This window comes from Puma concolor, chromosome A1 (assembly GCF_028749965.1).
Source record: "Puma concolor isolate L17-30 chromosome A1, mPumCon1.1.hap2, whole genome shotgun sequence".
Classification (NCBI taxonomy): domain Eukaryota; kingdom Metazoa; phylum Chordata; class Mammalia; order Carnivora; family Felidae; genus Puma; species Puma concolor.
In genome coordinates, this window is record NC_141667.1 from 136,364,668 (window position 1) to 136,388,587 (window position 23,920).

Consider the following 23,920-nt stretch of genomic DNA (forward strand, 5'->3'; position numbering starts at 1 on the left):
CAGACCCTCAGACCAATGGAACAGAACGGAGAACCCAGAAATGGACCCACAAACGTATGGCCAACTAATCTTTGACAAAGCAGGAAAGAATATCCAACGGAAAAAAGACCGTTTCTTCGGCAAATACTGCTGGGAAAACTGGACAGCGCCATGCAGAAGAATGAACTTGGACCACCTTCTTACACCATACATAAAAATAAACTCAAAATGGATGAAAGACCTAAGCATAAGACAGGAAGCCATCCAAATCCTAGAGGAGAAAACAGGCAACAACCTCTTTGACCTCGGCCACAGCAACTTCTTACTTGACATGTCTCCAGAGACAAGGGAGACAAAAGCAGAAATGAACTATTGGGATCTCATCAAAATAAAAAGCTTCTGCACAGCAAAGGAAGCAGTCAGCAAAACTAAAAAGCAACCGATGGAATGGGAGAAGGTATCTGCAAATGACATATCAGATACAGGGTTAGTATCCAAAATCTATAAAGAACTTACAAACTCAGGGGCACCTGGGTGGCTCAGTCAGTTAAGCATTTGACTCTGGCTCGGGTCATGATCTCACGGTTTGTGGGTTCAAGCCCCGTATCGGGCTTTCTGCTGACATCTCAGAGTCTGGAGCCTGCTTCGGATTCTGTCTCCATCTCTCTCTGCCCCTCCCCAACTCGCGCTCTGTCTCTCACTCAAAAGTAAACAAACAGTAAAAGAAAAAAAAAAAAAAAAAACCCTTACAAACTCAACACCCAAAAAACTAATAATCCAGTGAAGAAATGGACAAAAGACTTGAATAGACACTTTTCCAAAGAAGACATCCAGATGGCCAACAGACACATGAAAAAGATGCTCAATGTCACTCCTCATCAGGGAAATACAAGTCAAAACCACCATGAGATACCACCTCACACCTGTCAGAATGGCTCACATCAACAACTCAGGCAACAACAGATGCTGGCGAGGATGAGGAGAAAGAGGCTCTCTTTTGCATTGTTGGTGGCAATGCAAACCGGTGCAGTCACTCTGTAAAACAGTGTGGAGGTTCCTCAAAAATTTAAAAATAGGGGTGCCTGGGTGGCTCAGTCAGTTGAGTGTCCAACTTTGGCTCCAGTCATGATCTCACCCTTCGTGGGTTCAAGCCCTGCATTGACAGCTCAGAGCTGGAGCCTACTTTAGAATCTGTGTCTCCCTCTCTCTCTGCCCTCCTCAACTCACACTCTGTCCCTCTCTCTCAAAAATAAACATAAAAAAAATTTTAAATTAAAAGTAGAACTATCCTATGATCCAGCAATTGCACTACTAGGTATTTATCAAAAAGATAAATTCAAAGGGGCACATGCACCCCCGTGTTTATAGCATCACTATCGACAATAGCCAAAGTATGTAAAGAGCCCAAATGTCCATCAACAGATGAATGGATAAAGAAGATGTGGTATGTGTGTGTGTGTACATGTATGTATATATACATATACATGTATATATATGTATATGTACATGTGTATATATACATATATATATAATGTAATATTACTCAGCGATCAAAAAGAGTGAAATCTTGCCATCTTCAACAACGTGGATGGAACTGGATTGTATTATGTACGCAAAATAAGTCATTCAGAGAAAGACAAATATCATATGATTTCACTCATGTGGAATTTAAGATACAAAACAGATGAACATATGGGAAGGGAAGCAAAAATAAGATAAAAACAGAGAGAGAAGCAAACCATAAGAGACTCTTAAATACAGAGAACAAACAGGGTTGCTGGTGGGGTGTTGGGTGGGGGAAGGGCTAAAGGGGTGAGGGGCATTAAGGAGGACACTTGTTGGGATGAGCCCTGGGTGTTCTACATAAGAGATGAATCACTAAATTCTCTTCCTGAAATCATTATTATGCTGTATGTTACCTAACTTGGATTTAAATTTAAAAAAAAAAAAAAGAGTGAGTTTTAAAGAATTGGATACCTGGGTTCAGATTCTGTTCCACCCCTTGGCTGTGTGAACTTGGTCTTGTAACCTTTTTGTGCCATCATTTCCTGCTACTACTAATCAACCCTCAGAGGACTGCTATGAAGATTAAATTGGATAATCCATGCCGAATACTTACAACTGGGCTTGTTCCATAGTGCACCCTCAATATTATTTTTCTAACTTCCATTACAGTGTGGGTTTTTTTTTTTTTTTTTTTTTTGTCTCTTCTGTGAGACACTAAGGTACTTTCTCATGCTTTATTGATGTCGATCATAGGAAAAGAAAACCTTGCAATGGAGTAGTGCGTTAGTACAAGTAGAGATACAGTTGCACCGGGTGTTTGAGCTCAGTGTGTTTCTGAGGAAGTTGCAAAACATGTTAAAAAAAAAAACAGAAAAAGAAAAAAGTCTTGGGGTGCCTGGGTGACTCAGTCGGTTGAGCACCTGACTCTTGATTTCGGCTCAGGTCATGATCTCAACGTTTCGTGAGTACGAGTCCCGCGTCAGACTCTGCACTGACAGTGTGAAGCTTGCTTGGAATTCTCTCCCTCTCTCTCTCTGCCCCTCCTGGGCTCTCTCTGTCTCTTTCTCAAAAATAAATAAAGAGCCCGTGCGGTATATAGTTCTTTCTGTGTTTTCTTTCTATGTCTGTGTCTACAGTCCTCACTTTAGATGGCACACCCCTTTAGGGCAGGGCCCGTGTTTGCTTTTGAACCAAAAGCATGGTCTTTATATTCTTAAAATTACATTACAAAAGTAAAACAAAGATTAGTATTTTGTGATGTGTGAAAATTACATGAAATTCAAATTTTATTTTCCAGGAATGAAGTTTTATTTGAAGTTTTTTATAGCCAGGCAATGTAGCTAATATTGCCTGTGGCCTTTTTCACACTACAATGGCGGAGTTGAGTCTTTGTAACAGAGATCATAGGGCCTGCCTGCGAAGCCTAAAATATTTCCTGTCTGGCTCTTTACAGAAAAGGTTTGCTGACTTCGGTCCTAAAATAACTAGTAGGTCTCCTAAAAAGTTGCTATCCCCTCCCCTATTGAGATTCAAGGTTTTGATTGTTTATCAAACCACACAGGGAGTGGTAGAAACTGTGCTGCGATAACCTTTTTTTTAGTGTTTATGTATTTTGACAGAGAGCGCACACACACACACACACACACGTGCCTGTGCACACAAGCGGAGAAGGAGCAGAGAGAGAGGGAGAGAGATAATCCCCAACAGCCTCCCCGCTCTCGGCATGGAGCAGATGTGAGGCTCAATCCCATGACCCTGAGATCATAACCTGAGCCGAAATCAAGTCAGACGCTCAACTGCGCCACCCAGGTGCTCCTGTGATGCCATTGTTTTAAAAGCCACAGTGTGATTAAATAGCTCCAAATGCTCAAGAAGGCTTCCTTTCGGTGTCTAAGATAAGCTGTCATGGGGAAATGAAGTTAGTTTTAGGTAAGAAATACAAGGCAGGAAGACCCCAACCTTGAGTCTCAGCACCATGATTCTCTAAACCAGCAATGGCGGCCAACATTGCACAGGGCCGTGTAGATCAGCTAACATGATGATAACGTTGTTATAAGATACCGTCACTGCACGCTGACCCCTTAGAGGACCTGACTCTCATTTCCTTCCCAGACCTCTTCCACAGGCTGGGTGCGAACAATGGTGGTGCAGGTGTCCAGGTGACTGCCAACAGCGCCACCAGCAGGAGGAACCCCCAGGCGCTTCCCTGAAGCCGTCACCGATAAACCAACACATGAATGAAGGAATGTGCTCTTCTGGGATCAGGGCCCAAGTGCAAACAGTGCCTCTGCCAGAATCTTCCTTTAATGTTACGCTGGACCTCAGTCCTGCCTTATTCAGACTATACTCTGAGGGACTCTACTGTCACATACATAACACATGCTTTGGCTTCAGTTTTGAAAAACCAAGCACAGTTCTGAGAACTGTTTCTAACGAGTGTGAATTTTCCCACCTGTTTCTCTTTTTTTCCTATTTATTACACTTCTTTTTTCTGTTTCTCTTTTTTTCTTTTTTTCCTATTTATTACACTTCCCTGTTGGGTGGCTGATGTCAACGTTTTCCCCCACAGTTGAGAGAAGGCAACAACGTTTTTAAAAACTAGGTTTGAACTTCTAATCTCACCCACAGTGTTAGGAAGCTCCTGAAAGGCGGCTCGGCACGAGGGGCTTTAGAGGACTGAGGCCTCGTTTTCCACACTTATACTTGAGGATCTCTCTCTTCCCACAGTACTTAGTAATTGTTTATCAGTTTTCTGTGAAATTCTGAACATAACTTTGCTGAACCAGAGTCAGTTGTAAGGCACCAACGGTAGTTAACATCTCTGTCTGTTCAGTGATAATGTGGTCTCAACGCTGTGTTCTTTCTACAATAGAAAATTGGAGGGGATTTTGTGAACTGATGGGTTTTACACTTTCCATCACTCCTAATGATGCTCATTAATTTGTTTTTATATTTATTTATTTTTGAGAAAGGGAGCGCCAGCAGGCTGGGGCCGAGGGACAGAGGATCCAACGTGGGCTCTGCTCTGACAGCAGAGAGCCCGATATGGGTCATGAGATCATAACCTGAGCCGAAGTAGGTCTCGGCTGAGCCACCGGGGCGCCCCACGCTCATTAATTTTTGAAAAGCAAAGCTTTTCACAATGATTTACTTTAAAAAAAACAAGCATAAAGCATAATACACACCTGCACTACAATTAGAATGGCCATCTGGCAAAAAAAAAAAACAAAAAAACCCATATATATACATACATATATATGTATATATATCTCAATGTTTAGCATCAAAGATCAGGTTAATTGAAGCTGTATCAGTGTCAAGGAGAAAGAGAGATAAAGCAAGATCTGCTGATGGATAAGGAGTAGAACTTCTCCACTCAATCCTTATTATTCACAGATTCCACAACTGAGAATTCACCTACTTGTGAAAATTTATTTGTAACCCCAAAATCAATACTTGCAGTGCTTTCACGGTGATTTGCGGACACGCACAGGGTAGCAAAAAATTCGAGTCACCTGACACACATGTTCCCAGCTGAGGTGGAGCAAGGCGACGCTCAGCTCTTTCAGATCTCATAATGTAAACAAGCGTCCTTTTCCCACTGTGCCCGTGTGGGCTTTTTGTTGGTGATTTTGCTCTTTAAAATGGCAGAAATGCCGATGTGCTTTCTAGTGTTCCCAAGCACAGAAGGCTACGATAGGTCTTACAGAGAAAAACAGAAGTTCGATAACTTGCATTATCTAACTTCTATAAGAAGAAGAGTCACATAAGTTTAATTCAGGCATGGGTTGTAGTATTGTGGGCCCTGGGTTCACTGTTAATGAATCAACAAAACATGTTAAATAAGTATCTTTAAACAGAAACACACATAAAGTAAGGTTATGTAGTGACGAAAGGTTATCACTTGATGAAAATGTTATGCCCAGAGCCTTGCAGGAACCCAGCACTGGGTTTCTGTTAGGAGCAATGGTTCAGCATTGGTTAATTCAGCATTGACAGCAATTTACAGAACATAACAACCTCGAGTAATAGGAATCCAGTGGTATTTGGATTCCCTTTCTATTCAATTCTCCTATATGGGGCTTAAGTACCTTTAGTCCAGAAGAATCTCTGGCTGTTAAAATTACAGTGACTTTTTAAATAATTATAAGTTATTTTTAAAGCACCAACAAGGATGTCCTCCAGTTCTTCCAAGATCATTAGAGCCGTCTTATCTCTGAATACTGTCCCATGTTCCAAAGGTGGTCGTACCGCAGGTGGTCACTCGCACAATGGTACAGGTAAGGTTAGGGGATCAGAAGGAAATGGAGACACAGGTAGAAGCCAGGAGAGTGCTAGTTGCTAGTTTGTGTTCTTTCATTTCAACCACTCCGGAGACCTTTTGTCTATCCTGGCTAAACAGTTGATACCATTTGGGGCAGCCTTCCTTTCAAGTGAAAAAGAAAGGGCATGGGGGACAGGGAGGTATATAGGTGAGACGCTGGTCCTAACCTTCTCGAATAGGGAAGGTATACCCAACAGGGTGGTGTTGTCTGTGAAAAATTAATAATAACAGAGTTTCAGCTGAGGGTCACCTGTTATAATCAACCTCTGGCATAAGGTTCTGTTTGTTGTAGAACGGGACGCTAATTGGAATTTGTACCTGTGTTATCATCACACAGTATCCAAAAAAATGGGCAACCTCTGGCAACTTTCACGACGTTTTCTAAGAAAAAGAGCCATTTGCAACTTTAGTGACTAATATATCCACAGAATTCACTTTTATTCAAAGAGAGGACGATCTTAGACTTCTCCCCTACTCCCCAGATACCTGATTATAATAGCAAAGGAGATCACTGTATTTTTTCCCCCTTGTTTGGAAGAAATAAGGAAAATTATTTATTTTGGCTTCTGAAAAACTGACGAACTGTGACATTTTCTTCATTGTAATGCACATGTGAAGTTATTTCCCCCAAACCAGATTCTAATTTTCTATAATTCAGTAGGACAGCTCGCAGAACTTTCTTGCCTACAGTTTGAAAGTGCTACAGGGAAAAATTAAATCATGGCACAAAAAGGGAAGTGAATGAGTTGTGATACCCAGGAAAATATGTGGTGACTCACAGATAGGAAAAGAAGTTTCATCTGCAGCCTGAGACTTTGGGAATACTAAGGAACGTGACTCGGCTTTCAGTTTTTTTCGTATTTTCTCTGTTGTGTCCTCCATGTTAACTCCCAACTTGGGGAGAGGAGGGGAATGTTCAATAGAATCAGATCAACAGAGCTGAGAATTATGCACTCCTCTCCTCTAAGTTAGTAAAATGTGAATTGAAAAAGTCTGAGGAACTCATCAGCGTCCATGATGGCCATTGCAACTGCATATTATAAAAGTTAATCATGAAATCTTGTAGCTGTTCCACACTGTCTTGCCCAAGCATTAAATACCAAGAATTCTTCTTGTTTCAAAATTTGAGTCTTATCAAAAGAGCATGTACTTTCCCGTTAAGCAAATGCAGTCCTACTCAATGTATTAGGAAACTCTGAAGTTTTTTGTGGAATATACTTGTCATAACAGGAGAAATCACCAACTTTGTTAACTCCAACTCTGGAGGACGAAAAAAAGTTTTCAGTTCTATTCCTCTTGCCCTAGTCTTCCTTATCACCCCAGCCAGAATGACTAAGGGCACCTTGCATCATGTAGACACCTCATCACTATTAAATAATAATTATGGGAGCCTGGCAGAGAAATTGAGATCAGAGAGGGGAGCTTGGGTGGCTCACTTGGTTAAGCATCCGACTCTTGGACAATTTCAGCTCTGGTCATGATCTCAAGTTTCGTGGGTTTGAACCCTGCGTCAGGCTCTGCACTGGTAGTGCAGAGCCTGCTTGGGATGCTCTCTCTGCCTCACTCTCTGCTCCTCCCCCACTCACACTGTCTCTGTCTCTCTCAATATAAATAAGTAAACTTAAAAAAAAATCTTAGGGGCGCCTGGGTGGCTCAGTCAGTTAAGCGTCCGACTTCAGCTCAGGTCACGATCTCGCCGTCCGTGAGTTCGAGCCCCGCGTCGGGCTCTGGGCTGATGGCTCAGAGCCTGGAACCTGCTTCTGATTCTGTGTCTCCCTCTCTCTCTGCCCCTCCGCCATTCATGCTCTGTCTCTCTCTGTCTCAAAAATAGATAAAAACTTAAAAAAAAAAAATCTTAAAGAAATCGAGGTCAGAGATGGAGCTACCAAGTTTTTCCACGAACTTCAGGGGGCTGGGAAAATCATAGAATCCCTTTGCTTTGGCTTCCTCATTTCTGAAACAAGTGAAAATACCCACCAGTTCTCCTAAGGCCACATGGTTTAAATATACAATTGATGGGCAGGCAATTTGGATATAGAAATTCCAAACAGGAATGTAAATGATGCTTTAGAAAAGTTTGGCTGATTATTACAGCTCCTGTTTATAGATTTGTCTTCTCTAGCAAGGATATGACTCATGTTAAGTATATGGATTTTTCATCTAAATTGGCATGTCTCTGGTTAAAAAGAAACAAGCTAACCAAATGTTAATTTAGGCACATTGTATTTATGTGGGGGGGGCGGGGAAGAGAGAGTATCCTGTCTGGGTCATTTCGTCTCTCCACTGTTGACATCTGCGGCCGCCACCAAGGTGGGGGAGGACGGGCCACTGGAGGATTCGCTCATGAACCTGGTGTTGGAGACCACTGATGACCGTGTTACGTCACTGTAGTGCTTTGTACGTGGGGGTATTTGCACAGGTACCACTCCATTTTATAATGACAACGCCCTGTGGAGCTCCTTGAGGACTATTTAGTTCTCATGTATTACTGATGAAGAGCCAAAGCTGAGGGAATATAATTGATACAGTGGGGTCCCCATGCCTGTCCGAGGCAAAGCACCCAGGGCCTCGGGGTCTGACCCAGGGGTCTTCCCACTAAACCAGCTGCTTCCTGGAGCAGGCTGCCTTGGAGAGGGGTTGTTGCATATCCTTCCCTGGATATCTCTAGTGTCATGTCTGCACCTAGAGAAGAAAGGAAGTGGTCTTGGTTGATTTTGGATTATTTATGATGAGGACATAGGCCTTTTTGAGTTTGGGATTGGATTGCTCTCGTTTGGTTTTTGTGTTTATCATTTTCCAAAGGTGGTTTAATGTGCTTCCCCTCTTGAGGGCTATAGGATGTTATTTGTTTATCCTTTTTAGTCTAAATATGATAAAAATACATTTTATTTTGGAAAATACAAAATGCCTGCACAATAAAAACGAAACAAGAATTGCTTATTACCTGGAGAAAACCACTGTTCACATGTTGATATAGCATCTTTCTCCCTTTGGTAGTTGAAATTATAGATAGGTATTTGTATAGCCTACTTTTTTTTCATATGGCCTTATAGCCTTATATTGTATTTTCCAGTGCCAGTACACCTGTAGTATAAAAGTAATGTTAATGGCCCCACTAATAATCCATGAAATGGGTATGATCTGTTTACTTAATCTTTCCCCCACTTTTGGGCAGTTGTCTGTGCCACTTGAAAGGAACACTGGAGAATATAAAAGAGAAGTGTGGGTGTGGGCTGTGCATACTTCCCTGTTTGCATTTCTGATCATGCCCCTAAAATGGGTTCCATAAAGAAAAGACTCAAGCATTATATCCTAAAAGAAAGATTCCTGAAAAGAAAGGTCCAGCCATTGTAAGACTAGCAGCAGAAACCAGCAAATTGCTCTGCACTGTGTGTGGAGGCTCATCACCCTTGCCCATGTCATCTCTGCCCAGCCTACCCCAGTCATCCACCCTCTGCATAGAGTGTCATCAAAGATTGTAGGTTACCTTTTACATGGCCTGAGCATCACCAGGAAGGAAATTGGGAACTTGGTTAAATTTTGCTTTATGGATTTTTATTTTATTTTATTATCATTTTTTATTTTTGTTTATGGATTTTATCTTCATTTTTTGCTTCATGGATATATACGTGTATGTACATATACACTTTTTAGATTATCACCTTTTTGGCATTTCCTGCTGTATTAGTGTTCTTCAAAGAAGCATAACCAACGGAATAGGAGATGATAGATTGATGATGATGATGATAGCTGATAGATAGACAGATATAAAGAGATTTATTATAAGGAATTAACTCATGTGATTATGGGGGCTGACAGGTTTCAAGATCTGCAGGGTTAACAGGCAAGCTGGAGACCCAGAAGGGCCAATGATGTAAATTCTAGGTCATAGGCCGGCAGATTGGAGACCCAAGGAAAGCCAGTGTTTCAGTGAGAATCTGAAGGCAGGAAAAAGCACATCCCGGTGCAAAGGCAGTCGGGCAGGAGGAATTCCCTCTCATTCAAGGGAGACTCAGCCTTTTGTTTTATTCAGGTCTTCACCTTATTGGATGAGACCCACCCACATGAGGGAGAGCAATCTGCTTTACTCAGTCTATGGATTTAAATGTGAAACTCATCCAAAAATATCCCTCACAGGAACACCCAGAATAATATTTGACCGAAGATCTGGGCACCCTGTGGCCCAGTCAAATTGACACATAAAATTAACCATTACACCCTGAATCCTGTGCCTCCGTGGCCTGCCTACCTATCCCAACCATTCCCTACAGGTGACTCTGAAATAGCAACCTTTTTTTTTTTTTTCTTTACAACAATAGCTATTTCTAGTGGTTTTGTTACTTCGCATCATTCAGAAACAGAAGGGACAGGCTTCCTCAACTTGTGCACATGGTATCTTGTGACAAATAGAAACCTGGTCATATGATGGTTAGATTACAGCACCAGCTCATAAGAGCTCAGTCACCTGAATACGGAAGTAATAGTACCATCTCAACTATAGCCAGCCATTTTATCAACCATGGGAAAAATAATCTCTCCATGACTTCCAAGTCAGGGTCCCACAGAGATCCAGCTTCCACCATGCTTCTACTCAAGCCACAGATCAGGAACCTAAGTTTCGGTAGATCTTTGAGCCACAGATCCTCCTTTTCTGCACTTTCAAAGGGTTCCGAATTGACGGGAAAATTTATTCATGTATTCATTCATTCTTTGATTTTTTAAATTTTTTTTTCAACGTTTATTTATTTTTGGGACAGAGAGAGACAGAGCATGAACGGGGGAGGGGCAGAGAGAGAGGGAGACACAGAATCGGAAACAGGCTCCAGGCTCTGAGCCATCAGCCCAGAGCCCGATGCGGGGCTCGAACTCACGGAGCGCGAGATCGTGACCTGGCTGAAGTCGGACGCTTAACCAACTGCGCCACCCAGGCGCCCCTCATTCTTTGATTTTTTAAACAACACACGCCATGTCAGCTTAAGGAGACTATGTGCACAGGAGGGAATAGGAAGGGAAATTAGAGATTCTTTATTTTAGAGATACTTGCAAGCCATGTTTAGGTTAAGAGTTCAAATTCATAGTCCGCCTATTAATGACCTGTACCAACGAGCACCTGATTCCAAGTCTGGTCATGAACAAAAGGATTATTCAGGATTCTCCTTCAATTAAAAAAAAAAAAAAAAAAAAAACTCCACACACATAAAAGGATTATTCAAGATTCACGGAAAAAAATAAAATGTTGGCAACGATTTAATAGCAGAGGGGATACTGGACTGCCTAGAAGTTAGGGGCACCTGGGTGGCTCAGTCAGTTAAGCGTCCGACTCTTGATTTGGACTCCGGTCGTGATCCCAGGGTCATGGGATCGAGCCCCACGTTGGACTCTGCACCTCTCTCCCCCAAAAAGAAAAAAAAAACACACTTAAAGAAGTCAGATAGAAAGGATTGTACTTCTAAGTAAGAGAACTAACTGTTTCAGCCCTTTGTTGCATGACTTTAAACTTGGATCCAGAATTTGATATTAAGATAGTGAATTCATTTATTCATTCAGTGAGTCAGCAGATATTTTTAAGAGCTCATTATGTGCCAGGCACTTGTTAAAAAGTATTGGGTCTTTTTGCAACAACATGGACAGATCTAGAGAATACAATGCTAAGCAAAATAAGTCACTCAGAGAAAGACAAGTACCATCTGATTTCACTCATATGTGGAATTTAAGAAACAAAACAAACAAGGGGCTCCTGGATGGTCCAGTCAGTTAAGCAACTGGCTCTTGATTTTGGCTCAGGTCATGATCTCATGGTTCATGGGCTCGGGCCCAACATCAGGCTCTGCATGGAGCCTGCTTGGGATTCTCTGTCTCCCTCTCTCTCTCTCCCTCTCTCTCAAAATTAAATAAATAAACTTAAAAAAAATAAATAAATAAAAGAGACTAACCAAAAAACAGACTCTTAACTAGAGAACTGATGGTTACCAGAGGGCAGGTGGCAGGGGCGGGGGAGGTGGGGGAATGGGTGAAATAAGCGAAGGGGGTTAAGGGTACACTTACCATGATGAGAATGGAGTCATGTAGAGAATTGTTGAGTCACTACATTGTACACCTGAAATTAATACAACACTGGAGTTAATTTTTTTTAATTAAAATTTAAAAAACTTTAAAGCATTAGATCTTAATAATATTGTTTTTAAAAAGAAGAAGAAGGTAGAGAAGAGCTAGAAGGTAGAGGGAAGATCTATAAACTACACGTTTTAGTGTGGTCTTCCCAATGGCTGCATTGCCATTAACGAAGATTGCTCATGTAAAGAAACCACGTATGTTTTGTAGTTTAAAAAATAATGCAGTTTACTGAAGCAGATTGGAGTTTTATTCCTTGAAACTAATAAAAGAGGCTTATGGGAGTTGGAAAGAAATAAAGACAATGACTTTACAATCATTTGTAGATACACAAGTATCTTTAGATGGCCTTTTTACTCTTTTTAATGAAACTATCCAAAAACCTCCACAGTAATGGGTAATTCACCTAGGAACTCATCTTCATTATTTGTGTAATTTTTAATTCTACAAGCTTTTAGTTTCGTGTACATCAAAAACCACTTAAGGGCTGTAAAAAGATACTGAAGAGAATGCTACATTTAGAGCAGAAAATTCTGTTATTGAATTTACCCTAGTGATCATCGGTTGTAAATCTAAGCAATCAGTCCAGTTTATGAATAGACCAAGCTAGAGAAATCCGCATGCCTCATTTGCATACATACACACCGTCATCATGGATTAGCTTTGGTTGCATTTTCTCCCCTGGCAAACAGGACACGTATTTTATGTCACCTTGAAAGGAGAACTTAATAAAAAGCATGATACGGTATATTCAACCTCTTTCAAGTGTCCAGATCCTTAACAACCCAATATCCAAAAAGTCGGACATTTCCCTTTCTGCATATCCCTCCTTTACTGAAAGAACATGTATTTCTCTCATGTACCTAGTAAACATCTAAGTGGGCCCAGTGCTGAGCACTGTGTAAACAAGATAAGTGAGGGCCTGGTTTTAGGAGTGTTGACATCAACGGATGGAAATGAAATGACGGACTCCGTTTAATTGTCTCCTCTGTTGTTAGGAAAGTCCAAAGACATGCCCTCCCCAGCAAAGAGCAGGACCATTCATTCCTCTGTGTCCATCTTAAATGCTTCAGGGTAGCTACCTCATCTGGGGCCACAATGGTACCTGGCTCTTGGGCCAACCCATGGAAGATAAAGGGAAGGTTCCAAGAGTAATCGTGGCCCATCTGGCTCCCCAGAGCCTCAGATTTGCCTGCCAGCAAAAACAAAGGGAGACAGTTTTATATTCTGTATTGGATTGATGCTATGTTTTAAGATAATACTCTCTACACACCTCGCCTTCTAATACGTAATTTCTTTTAGATTCCTAGGATGCCTCTGTGTGTGTGTGTGTGTGTGTGTGTGTGTGTGTGTGTGTGTGTGTTCTGTCTCAACCCGCTGTTCCCCTGGCACGTGCTGGTCCATCTGCCCCAGCCCAGGATCCCCAGAGTCACACCACCCAGTGACAAGATGCATCAGGCCCACCTCTGTCCCTCCCCAGAGCTTCACGTAGTATTCTAATAATAATGACAGAGACCACTGAGTGGACACACAATGGGCGAGGCACTTTACATACCCTGTCAGCTGAGGGCACGACCACCCTGTAAGGAAGTCACTTTCTCTTTTTCACAGATGGGCAAATTGATGTGCAGGGAAGTCAAGTCACTTATCCAAAACCGAGCCCTGGTAACTGGTGGCAAGAGCCAGTATTCAAAACCGTGTGCCTGATTCCTAAGCTCGTGAGTTGTTTTTGTTTTTGTCTTTTGCTTCCCCACTCTGCTTGTCAAAGCAGTTTGTTGCCTCCCCTATTAGTGTCAGTACTGTAATAAATGTCTCTTGGCTTGAACAGAAATACTGAAAGTGACAGTGTACCCTGGAGACCTGTGCGGTTGCCGTGGCCCTGGCCCAATCATTGCAGCCAGCAGTGTTTGCTGTGTACTTTAGATACACTGTTTCATTTCATTCTCAAATATGAAATGGGCACCATTTTATCCCCAGCTTGAGGAGTCATAACTGATAGACGGAAGAGCCAGGATTCAAACCAACAGTGTTCAACTCCAAATCCCACATGCTGAATCACTGCAGCAGAGAGAGCTTTGCAGAGAGAGCTTTCTCCCACTTGGTATTTTAGAAAGAAAATTCCAACACTTTTTAGCGGGGAGGCGAGTGATTTCTGGCATCTATGCTAGTCAAGTTGACCATTGCCACTGGATGTGACAGCACCTGCTGTCCTCCTGTTGTGCTCATAGGACAACTTTGCAGTGGGGATTACACTTCAATAGTCCCTGGGCTCCATGGCTAAAGTCCACGATGGTAAGATTTTATGGTGACTAGTTAGCATTAAGATGGCATTATATTATAATCATTAACTGAATACATTGACGTTTTATTGGATTGAAGAAAATAAAGAGGGTATTATATGGGGCCTGTCTGTGTGTGTGTGTGTGTGTGTGTGTGTGTGTACTAGAAGATACGCATTAGCCAAGAAGTCAGGACCCGAAGATACTACCGGAGGTCCAAATATCTGAGTAACAATATTACTTTCTGACAGAGAACTATTTACTAGAAAGATTCGCAGAAGGAATCGAATTGCTTTTATTAGTTTATTTATAGTGTGCACTTCCTTTTTCACCTCTCTCTCAAAAGAGGGTATTTGCACTTTTGCAGAATGTGTGAAAGTCCTCCATTTACAAAGTCCTGGAAGATATTTTTCTGCCAGTTCCTTAGTTCAGCAGCTCTCAGGGAGTTCCAGTGAAGCCTGCCGGCGCGGGGAGGGGAGGGGGGAGCGTCTGTCCTGCTCCTCCTGTCTGGCATGCATTTCTTAAGCCATTCCCCCTGCTTAGAGCAGGACACCCACACTGGCGTCTGCAGGGCCACTTGGGAAGCTCTTCTGATCCGGGTCTCCCTGTTATCCCTCTTCTCACTGCTTTATTATTCTGCACTCAATTTCAAACTAAATAGAAATGCAGATGGGCACATGAGCATCTAGGTTTCCCAAAATACACATTTTTCTTGAGTGCTTCCCTCTTGAAGTGTGTGGACAGAGCCAGCATATTATCTCCCCATTATCACTCTGTTTTAATGTCTAACTGACAGGTGCCTGTCAGTAAAACAAGGCAGTAATGGGCAGAAAATGTCTCTGCTCTTAGAGAGCCAAAAAGACCCTGGATTCCTGTCAGTCTCAGAGACACTCATCAGCCATTGCTAAAGAAGACTTATAAATGCCTCTTTGGGGAATACCCATGAATGGCCTAAATGTTTTCACCCTTATTAGTGAGAAGAGAAAAGGGGAACTGTTTCTCATTACATGGGCAGATTTCACCCACAGTGCGTATTTTTCCGCCGGTGGAAGCTTGCCCAGCACGTTACTGTGTTATTACCGCAACCCCGGAGCAGGGTGTGGCCAAGCCAGATGGCACCTGCAGGCTTCATTGGGTGAGAATGGCTTCCCGATGAGTCACAGACAAGGTCCAACTGATACAGGCCCAGTGACCTCAGCTAGTCAGTCTGAAGCCATGTGGTTCTGCCAGTCTGCTTCCTTCAGATGCATCCAGTAAATAATATGATGGCGGAAGTCTACGGGGGCAAGTGACACCAAGTGGTCTGTGTCGCAGTAAGCAAAAGAGGCGATCTTTTAGATTTGTTTTCATTTTCCCAGGAGATTAGTCAATGCAGAAGGCCTCGGTCTATGAGGGAAGTTCGGCTTAAGGAAAGACTCCATCAACCGTCAAGACAAAGTCAGACACCAGGGCGCCTGGGGGGCTCAGTCTTGGTTAAGCATCCACCTTCGGCTCAGGTCATGATCTCACGGTTCATGGGTTCAAGCCCCACATCGGGCTCTGTGCTGACCGCTCAGAGCCTGGAGCCTGTTTCAGGATTCTGTGTCTCCTTCTCTCTCTGGCCCTCCCCTGCTTGTGCTCTGTCTCTCTCTCTCTCAAAAATAAACATTAAAAAAAAAAAAAAAAAAAAGACAAAGTCAGACACCAGAGCAGGTGAGAGAACCAGTGCTTGGCCTTCTTACTGAGAGCGCTCAGTGGCAGAGACCAGGCCCTTGAGTTATTTTGTGTCCATTTAAACCACAAGTCCAGTTCTCAATATGAGAAGGAGGGTTAGTTATGGTGAGGTGGTCTGACTTGTTTTTTTCCTTAATTTCAGTAAAAACAGGTGGACCTTCAAGAATAATACACACGATAACAAAACAACTCAGTTACTGTACCATGTAACTAAGGCACAGATTCCTTACTCTGAAAGTTGACAATCAAAGGAAAGAATTAAACAGCGATCATGCGTTTTCTATGCAAATCAGACTTCAGCATAACCAGATTGCACTGGTTGATGAAGGAAAGTTGTTTCCAGAATTCTTGCTACTAAAGGTGAAGGGAGGTTCCACTTGGAAAGCTTAATTTTGTGGCCCCCAAATAAAATAATTGCTTCAAGCGACTGTCATCCATGGGTGCAATCATTAGACCATTAGAATATTGATGGGGAAGGATGAGGGAATCATCCGCCATCACTTGAACCCATTAAAAATGGGACACCCATTAGGTGTCTCCTGATGTGATACAATGAGAAGTATACAGTGTCACCTATGAGCTATTGTTGCCTAAGAATTGAACTCTATCAAGGCCACTTACACGTTTACAGAAAACATAGGGGATAGAGGAACAAATTAAATGATACCACAAGAAAGCCAATTTTGAATGTGGCTTTCTTCAGCAAGATAGTGGCAGGGAGAAGAAAAGGAGGTGGCAAGTAAGAGGTACATAAATAGACATCTAAATGTTGCATACTGGGGTGCCTGGGTGGCTCAGTCGGTTGAGCATCCTACTCTTGATTTCAGCTCAGGTCATGATCTCACAGTTGGTGGGATCGAACCCCAATATCAGCACGGAACCTGCTTGGGATTCTCTCTCCCTCTCTCTCTCTCTGCCCCTCCCCCCAGTCGTGCACACGCATGCACACACGCTCTTTCAAAATAAATAAACATTAAAATAATCTTCATAGGAAAGAAGAAAAGGAGGGAAGGAGAAACAAGTGTGGCAAAATTTTGATTCGTTGTTAAATTGGCATGATGGGAGTATATCTACGTCAGTTTACTTAGTATTCTCTCTGCTTAAAATTCTTCATGCTGAAAATATTAAGGAGAAGAATAACAGATCTCTCTCAGAGGTGGGAGTGTGTGGATCCACTGGGGCCGTGACTAGAAAAAGGTCATTATCTGATGATTAAAAAAAAAAAAAAAAAAGGATTATTTTTTGAAGGTATCCTTTTTTAAAAGAAAAACTTGTTTTGTTAGCTTTTGGGGGTAGTCACTGCAAACCAATTCCATTGCCTTACATCAAGCAATTGGAGGGGAATTTGGGTAACAAATAGTCTCTGGTGGAAAAGTGAATGCTGATCTTAGCTGGAATAACTTGCTTTCTTCAGCATCCGCAGTGGTTGGTCTCCAGGGGCTTATCTGGCTACATGTGTTTTTCACATTTATTAGTGAAATTGGAGATTCAAGAATAAAACACAGTCCTCAGGAACATTTTGTTAATTTGTGACACACTAGAGATTTTTTAGCCCATAAAGCAAATGAATGAGCTCCGTGGGGGCATAACTGTTATTTTCACCCTGGAAGGCAGTAAAGACCCACTGTATTTATTAAGCACTTAGAGAATGGCAAATGAATAGTGCTATGAAAATAGAAAAATATATTCACACTATTGCTATTAATAGTGTAATTTTTTTTGTATGTTCTGAAGGAAAACCCATCAGATGAAAATTTAAAAGTAAAGATAGACAGACCTCTGTATAATATTTGACTGTTTTATCTTGGATGAGAATTTAATTCAGTGTCAGTATAAAGTTGTTTTGTTTCTGTCAAACAGGCTGGATCAGGTTAAGGAAACTCACCCCTTCTTTTTGGCGGGGCTGGATATACAAAGAAATGAACAGACCAGATATTTGATTCAGGACCTTCTTTCTAAGCGGCCACGGGGCCTAACGGGATGTTCTGGTGAAAACAGTCCTCCATGTACGTGATGTGCTGCGATATTTCTAACAGGCTTTAAAAATACTCAGCGGCTGGGGCACCCAAGTGGCTTAGTCGGTTGAGCGTCAGTTGAGTCGGCTGACTCTTCAGCTCAGCTTAGGTCATGACCTCATAGTTTGTGAGCTCTAGCCCCACGTCGGGCTCTGCGCTGACAGCACAGAGCCAGCTTGGAATTCTGTCTCTCCTCCTCTCTGCCTGTCTCTCTTTCTGTCTCTCTTTCTCAAAGTAAATTTTAAAAATAAACTTAAAAAGAAAAAATAACATACTCACCTGCACGGGAGGCTTGGGGACAGCACTGGCTGGTCCTCACACCGAAAAAGCCCAGATGAAGCCAATACTCCAGCGAATGGGGGCTGTGTCAGATGCAGGGATTGATGTCAAGACGCAGGGTAAGCTGGACCAGGCAGCGAAAGGAGCAAAGGCCAGAAGGGGGCATGTGCTCCCACGAGGACAAAGTGACTCCTCAGGTTCCTTTGAAGGAGTTCATTGAATGCTTTGCATCGAGGTAGGTAGGAAGGAAGAAAGAGGCCTCATTCCCCGCCAGTAGGGGGTGAAGAACAAGAATCCAGAAGACCCTGTGAAGAGATTAAGTGATCAAGTGATCACGGATAACTCAGTCGTTGGCTGTGTGGTGCGTTTTCGTGTGCTTGTTTGCACCTTGATTTAAAAGACTAGACCCGTTTATTTTCAGGAAGCACCAAAAAAGAAGCTGTGGCTTGTCTCTGCATGTATGCGTATGTGTGTGAGTGTGTGTCGCGGAGAGGCAGGGAACAGAGTCGAAGGGCCAAGAAGAGTCATTCCAGGGGGATGTTTTTGTGCTTTTTAGCTATATTTACACAAGACTGTCAAAGCAGATGTCAGCGGTTGTGCTTCCGTGAGATGTTTGCTTGGGCAGATGCGAGGGTAGCAAGGAGGGCTTGTAGAGGGGATGAGCCAGGTAAGGGATCTGGAAGGAACCCCTCACACCCTCCCTGGCCCCCAGCTGTTGTAAGCTGACCCCGCTGCACTACAGTCTTAAGCACCGTCTGTTACCAAGTGCCTTCCACATGCCAGGCACACACCTATCCCAGGTCCTCAGTGTCAGGGAGGAAAATGAGGCTTAGCGCCGGGTAAGTCTCGTCCATTCATAAGCGCTGGGTGGCAGTTATAAGCCAGGGCTCTGTCCCCTTCCCCCCACCATCCCAGAGTGCTCCTGACCCCAAAGCCAAATATGTACAAAAGCAACGCAAAGACACCCAGAGGCTCCGGCACGTCTCTAGAGCACATGTGAGATAATGAGCACATGTGGAATTTGGGAGGCTTTTAATGTTATGAAGCACACGATAGGGAGTCCCTCTGTAATGCCAAAGACAGGGCTGAAAAGTGAGATCCAAAGAGTTTTCATCTTTACTCTGTGCTTGCCTTAATACTCCTCACCACGCTGAGTCACTTAAGTCAACCTTGCGCTGAAGCCAAGGGTAATGGAGCCAAGTCTCTTGGGACCTCAAGGGCCTGAAGTGAGGCCTGGGCCCCCAGAATCTGGCAGAACGTAGAGCTTGGACAAGACCCTGGGAGAGGGCAAGAGTGCAGCCTCCCCATGGTCTTGGTGAAATGCAGACGGGGAAAGCCCCAAGGCACCGGGGCTGAAAATACGCTAACAGCTGGCTTTATTCTCGGGGGTGGGCGGCTGAGGTTAGGCACACCTACACACCGGGCACAGGGCTGTTTGCACAGAAAAGGTGAGTGAGGTACAACTTCCTTTATGGTGGGCATTCACCTGGATGCTTGTAGAAAATGAATACGAGTGAAGCGACCGACCGGGGACTTCTGGTTCTTAGGGTTTATTCTGCCCTCCTTTGGAGCTGAAACATTTACCCCCTGTATCACCAGATATCCTGGTTAGCATGTTGTACCCTCCACACTTTTCCTTAGGCTAGACAGGCAGCTGTTGGGTGCTAGGCATGCCAAATGTCATTTGAAGAATACGCTTTTCTTTTTCATCTCCCTGCGATGTCCCGGAATGTCTTACTCTCTTTTGCCTGCTCCCCTCTGTGGTTTTTCAACTTGTCACTTAAACATTTCTGATGTGTCCTGATTGCTCCCCGGTCCCCAGAACTCATCAGAGAGCCCTGCCCCACGCCCACCCCCGCCTTGGGAAGCAGGGGTCTGTGTCCCGGGTCCTGTTGTCACTTGCAAGTGTGACTCAGCTGCCGCTGTGTCTTTGAACACACAAGGCAGTTGTGGGATTTTTAATTGCCATTTTCATCTCTATAATTAAAATTAAATGAAAAAATGGATAGCCTCCAAAATCCGAATTAATTTTATGAGTACTTCTTGAGGGGGAAAAAATATGTATAAACACTATAATTGTTACTTGATTTGCCTTCAGCAGAACGAGAGGATTTTACCTGCCTGAAGAGAAAATTTGTAATTTTAAATGAAAAAAAAAAAAAATTAGCCCGAAACTTCTGGTGCTTCTTGTGGCTGAAAGTCAAAAATAACAACATGAAAAAAAAAATAAAATAACAACATGGATGGATAATCAAAACTAATAACAGGGAAGGGATAAATAACTCCGTGTGTCACTTTCAAAAAGACACTGTGTGATTGGAACTCTCTGGATCCAACTTGCCTTCATGCTAGTCTGGATTTTTTTCTCCCCCCGCCTGATTCATCACCGGTGTTTACGCTTTCCTCAAGAAAGTGTCTTTACCCCCACATCAAAACCTCCTTAATGCTCGGAAACCGGCATTTCGCCTGCTTACTCTGCTATGCAAGTGTGACAGTGCACACGTAAGCGGAGCATAATGAGAAAACAAAAAGGCAAGTTTTTTTTGTTGTTGTTTTTGTTTTTTGCTTTTTTGGTTTTTAACCCACTGGGCCAGGCAGTGTGGCAGTGCGCAGTCTCATGAGGCGCTTGACGGACATGTTTATAAAGACTTGGACGGTCACTTTATTTGGAATGACAAACCCTTCGCTCCACATAATGAGGTCAGTGAAGCATCCAGAAAAGAAACGTATAATTTGGTAGCGTGGGTCTGTAAGCACAGCTCTGCCGAGGCTATTTCAGTTTAATGAAGCAGCTACTTTACCGCTACCCACTCTTAGTGAATAGCCTCCTTGGCGTGTTTTTGAAAACTTGAATGTTGCTGGTAATCATGTCCCAGCAATCTCCTTAGAGAGCCTTTGTGCCCTGTCCTCAGAAGAAATATGCCGCTTTTACATGTTAATGGTTTTGAAATTAGTCATTTGCTCCATTTTCATTGGAAAGGAAGGTCAGTGTGTGATTTCCCGCCTGCCTTCATTTTGTCTGAACATTCCAGATACTCCCAAGTCAGTTCATCAGGCATGCAGGGCACTGCCTGGTTATAACATGCCTCAAAAGCCAAGGAAATGTTCTATCAAAGAGCATTCTTAATTCTCAGAGACTGTTCTTAGAATTCAGAGTCTAAAAGTCTCCCTCAGAGGGGGAAGTTCCTGGACAGCCTTTATTGCCTTTTTTTTTTTTTCGTTTCGATCACCAACTGACTTGTCCTGCCCGCTCATTGGTCTCATCCTTGGAGGCCTTGCCCCCCTGAGTATGCAGCCCCTCTAGGAAGGCGAAGGGACGTTTTAGAGATACTCCTGAGGCAAGTATCATGTAAAACGGAGGTCCACCTTCTGAATCCTGGACCAGGGTGAATGATGTGCAGTTCTGTGGGAGCAGAAAGCCATCGAGCCATTCCTCAGTTGTGCATTTCCATCCTCCAGCCCCCCACAAATGTAGGGCAGTTTCCCCCGAGTAAGCAAAGGCATGATTGCTAGTGGAAAGATGCCTTCCCCTCATGGCTCTGCAGCCCCGAAGAGGGTCTGGGAAACATTCCTCAAGAAATGCAAAGCCTGGCTTGAAAGGTCTGGACACTACACCATCAGCAACTTCGAAGGAGTACCTAGTCATCTCTCAGAAAATATTTCTTTGAGCGGACAAAAGAATGAATACATTCGCTTCTTGGATTTGCTTTGTGGACCGACTCTGGTTGTGAGAGTGACAGGGCACCCTTCTAGAACATATTGAGACCTGAGGAGCGTGCTTCCTAAAAATCTCAGGAATTACTAGCATCGAATTTGGAGGTCCATTCTTGCCACAGATTGCCTCTCCAGGCTTGGGCCTGCTTAGTCCACTGCCCAGGCAGCCTTCCTGACCAGGTTAGTGCCAGCTAACACACATACTCTTATGCTCTTATTTTCACCTTTAAACCCCATGATAACTTGTACACCCAAACAGAGGTGCCAACATAACAGATTCCTCCCCCAGACATCTTGTTGTCCTACAACTAAGATTCAAGTTGAGTTGCCGCTGAAAATACAGTTCTGATAGAAGCAGGCACTTGGGGGCGTGGCTTGCATTTTATTTCCTAGTATATTTATCACATACTAGATAAGCTAAGATAATGGCAGCTGCTGTAACAAATAAACCCAAATCTCTCAAACATAATACATACCTTCACTAAACATTCATCATGGACAGGTGACAACCTGTGTGCAGGGATCTGAAGGAGACAGGGCTGAGGAAGAGAAATAGATGTTCAGGGAAGAGGGTCCCTTTGTGCTCCCCCACCAAGAGAGACGGAGCAGTACAACGTCAGAGCTCAAGCATGATCCAGAGGTACAGCATGGTGGAAACTGACCAGCCACGGGGGAAGGGAGTTTTCAAAGAGAGAAACAAGATGCAACTCAGCCTAGAAAAAAGAGCAGAAATTAAGGTTAACGTGGCAATAGTCCCCTGCACGCGGCTCATCCCAGTTTACGGAGCGTGTTCACAGGTATTATTTTAGGCCTCACAAACAACCCGATCAAGTGGCTCAGGAATATTAGTGCCTTTATTCCAAATACGCAAGAGATCTCCACAAAGGCTGAGAGGCTATGTGATTTAGCCAGGTGAGCAATGAGCCAAGGTGCAGGTGTGGGTGCCCTGCCTCTGAGAACAGAGCTTCCTCCCATAACTCTGTGATCCTCAGGGAGGTTTCAGGGACTGCTGGGGCCAGGGTGGCTGAGGAGGTGAACAGAGGGCCCCTGCCTTCCCCTCCCCCACGTCCTCCGGCCGCATCCTCGTGGTGCCAGCCATGTTCCCATGGAAATCACTTACCAAAGGCAGACCGTTCAGAAACATGGCAGCAATTAGCTGTAGCCCGGCTGGGTTCTTGCTTTGGTAAAACCTGTACTGTCCTTTAAAGGGGTCACAGTTTAACAAACAGGCCTTTTTAATCTTCACAATGGTCTCATCAGGCTTTCATTCATTTAGCCACTCCCTCCTCTTTTGCCGGCTCCCTCTCCTGCACCTAGCGCCTTCCTTTTCACTCTGTGCAGATGGATTTGGCCGATGCCAAATCATGTTCTATTCACAGCCTGAGAAAGAAAGAATACAAGGTGTCAAGCCTGGCCAACAAAGGACCTGCCCTACCAGTGCAATCTGATGTTCAAGTTTACACAGACACACCACCCCCCACGGGCACTGTGGTTTTGTCCTGAACAATCCCAGACAGCAGAATTCTTGGCTGAACCAGGAAGACATGTTCCCACAAGAGCAGCAGTGTTGATAAGAAAGCGGTCGAATTGGTGCTTGAAATTTTGCAGAAAGACCAGTGGAAGCCCAGTTAGGCTGCAAACCGACAGCTCAGCTCTTTCCAGCGTCCACAGCAACAGCCTGCTGTTTTCCCAGGTGGCCCTAAAGGAGACAGGGAAATGCAGTGGGCCATTTGTCACTGCCCCTGCTGCAACATATGTATGCCAATTGGTGCATGCAGCCTACACAGGCCCACTCCTGCCCCAGGCCCGGTCTAGGCCTCTGTGCTTCCTTTTGACTGAGACTGGGGACAGTCTCCTCCTCCTCCACCTGGGGAGATGACTAGATCCACTCTTGTGGGGTCAGAACCAACTTAGCCCTTCCCACCATGATCTCAGGTGCCCATGCTCTGCATAATCCCTTCTATCCAATTTTCAATTCAAGATATGATCTTGTAGGGGCA

General features: G+C 43.7%; 1 protein-coding gene and 1 long non-coding RNA gene across 6 annotated transcripts in view; one reads left to right on the forward strand and one right to left on the reverse strand.

The window, feature by feature from the left end:
- The window catches only part of MARCHF3 (membrane associated ring-CH-type finger 3), a 149,770-nt gene that overhangs the window by 85,175 nt on the left and 40,675 nt on the right, over positions 1-23,920 (forward strand). The window lies entirely within an intron of this gene.
- The window catches only part of LOC147584497 (uncharacterized), a 112,375-nt gene that overhangs the window by 22,814 nt on the left and 65,641 nt on the right, over positions 1-23,920 (reverse strand). For 3 of the 5 annotated variants that reach the window (XR_015250467.1, XR_015250470.1, XR_015250468.1), the window contains exons 4-6: positions 22,397-23,619; positions 18,207-18,511; positions 11,855-11,906 (exon numbers count right to left, since the gene is read on the reverse strand). This is a non-coding gene — a long non-coding RNA (uncharacterized LOC147584497). Of the gene's footprint in view, positions 1-10,781; positions 11,200-11,854; positions 11,907-18,206; positions 18,512-22,396; positions 23,620-23,920 lie in introns of those variants that run through there. The other 2 variants (XR_015250469.1, XR_015250473.1) reach the window with 2 other exon arrangements.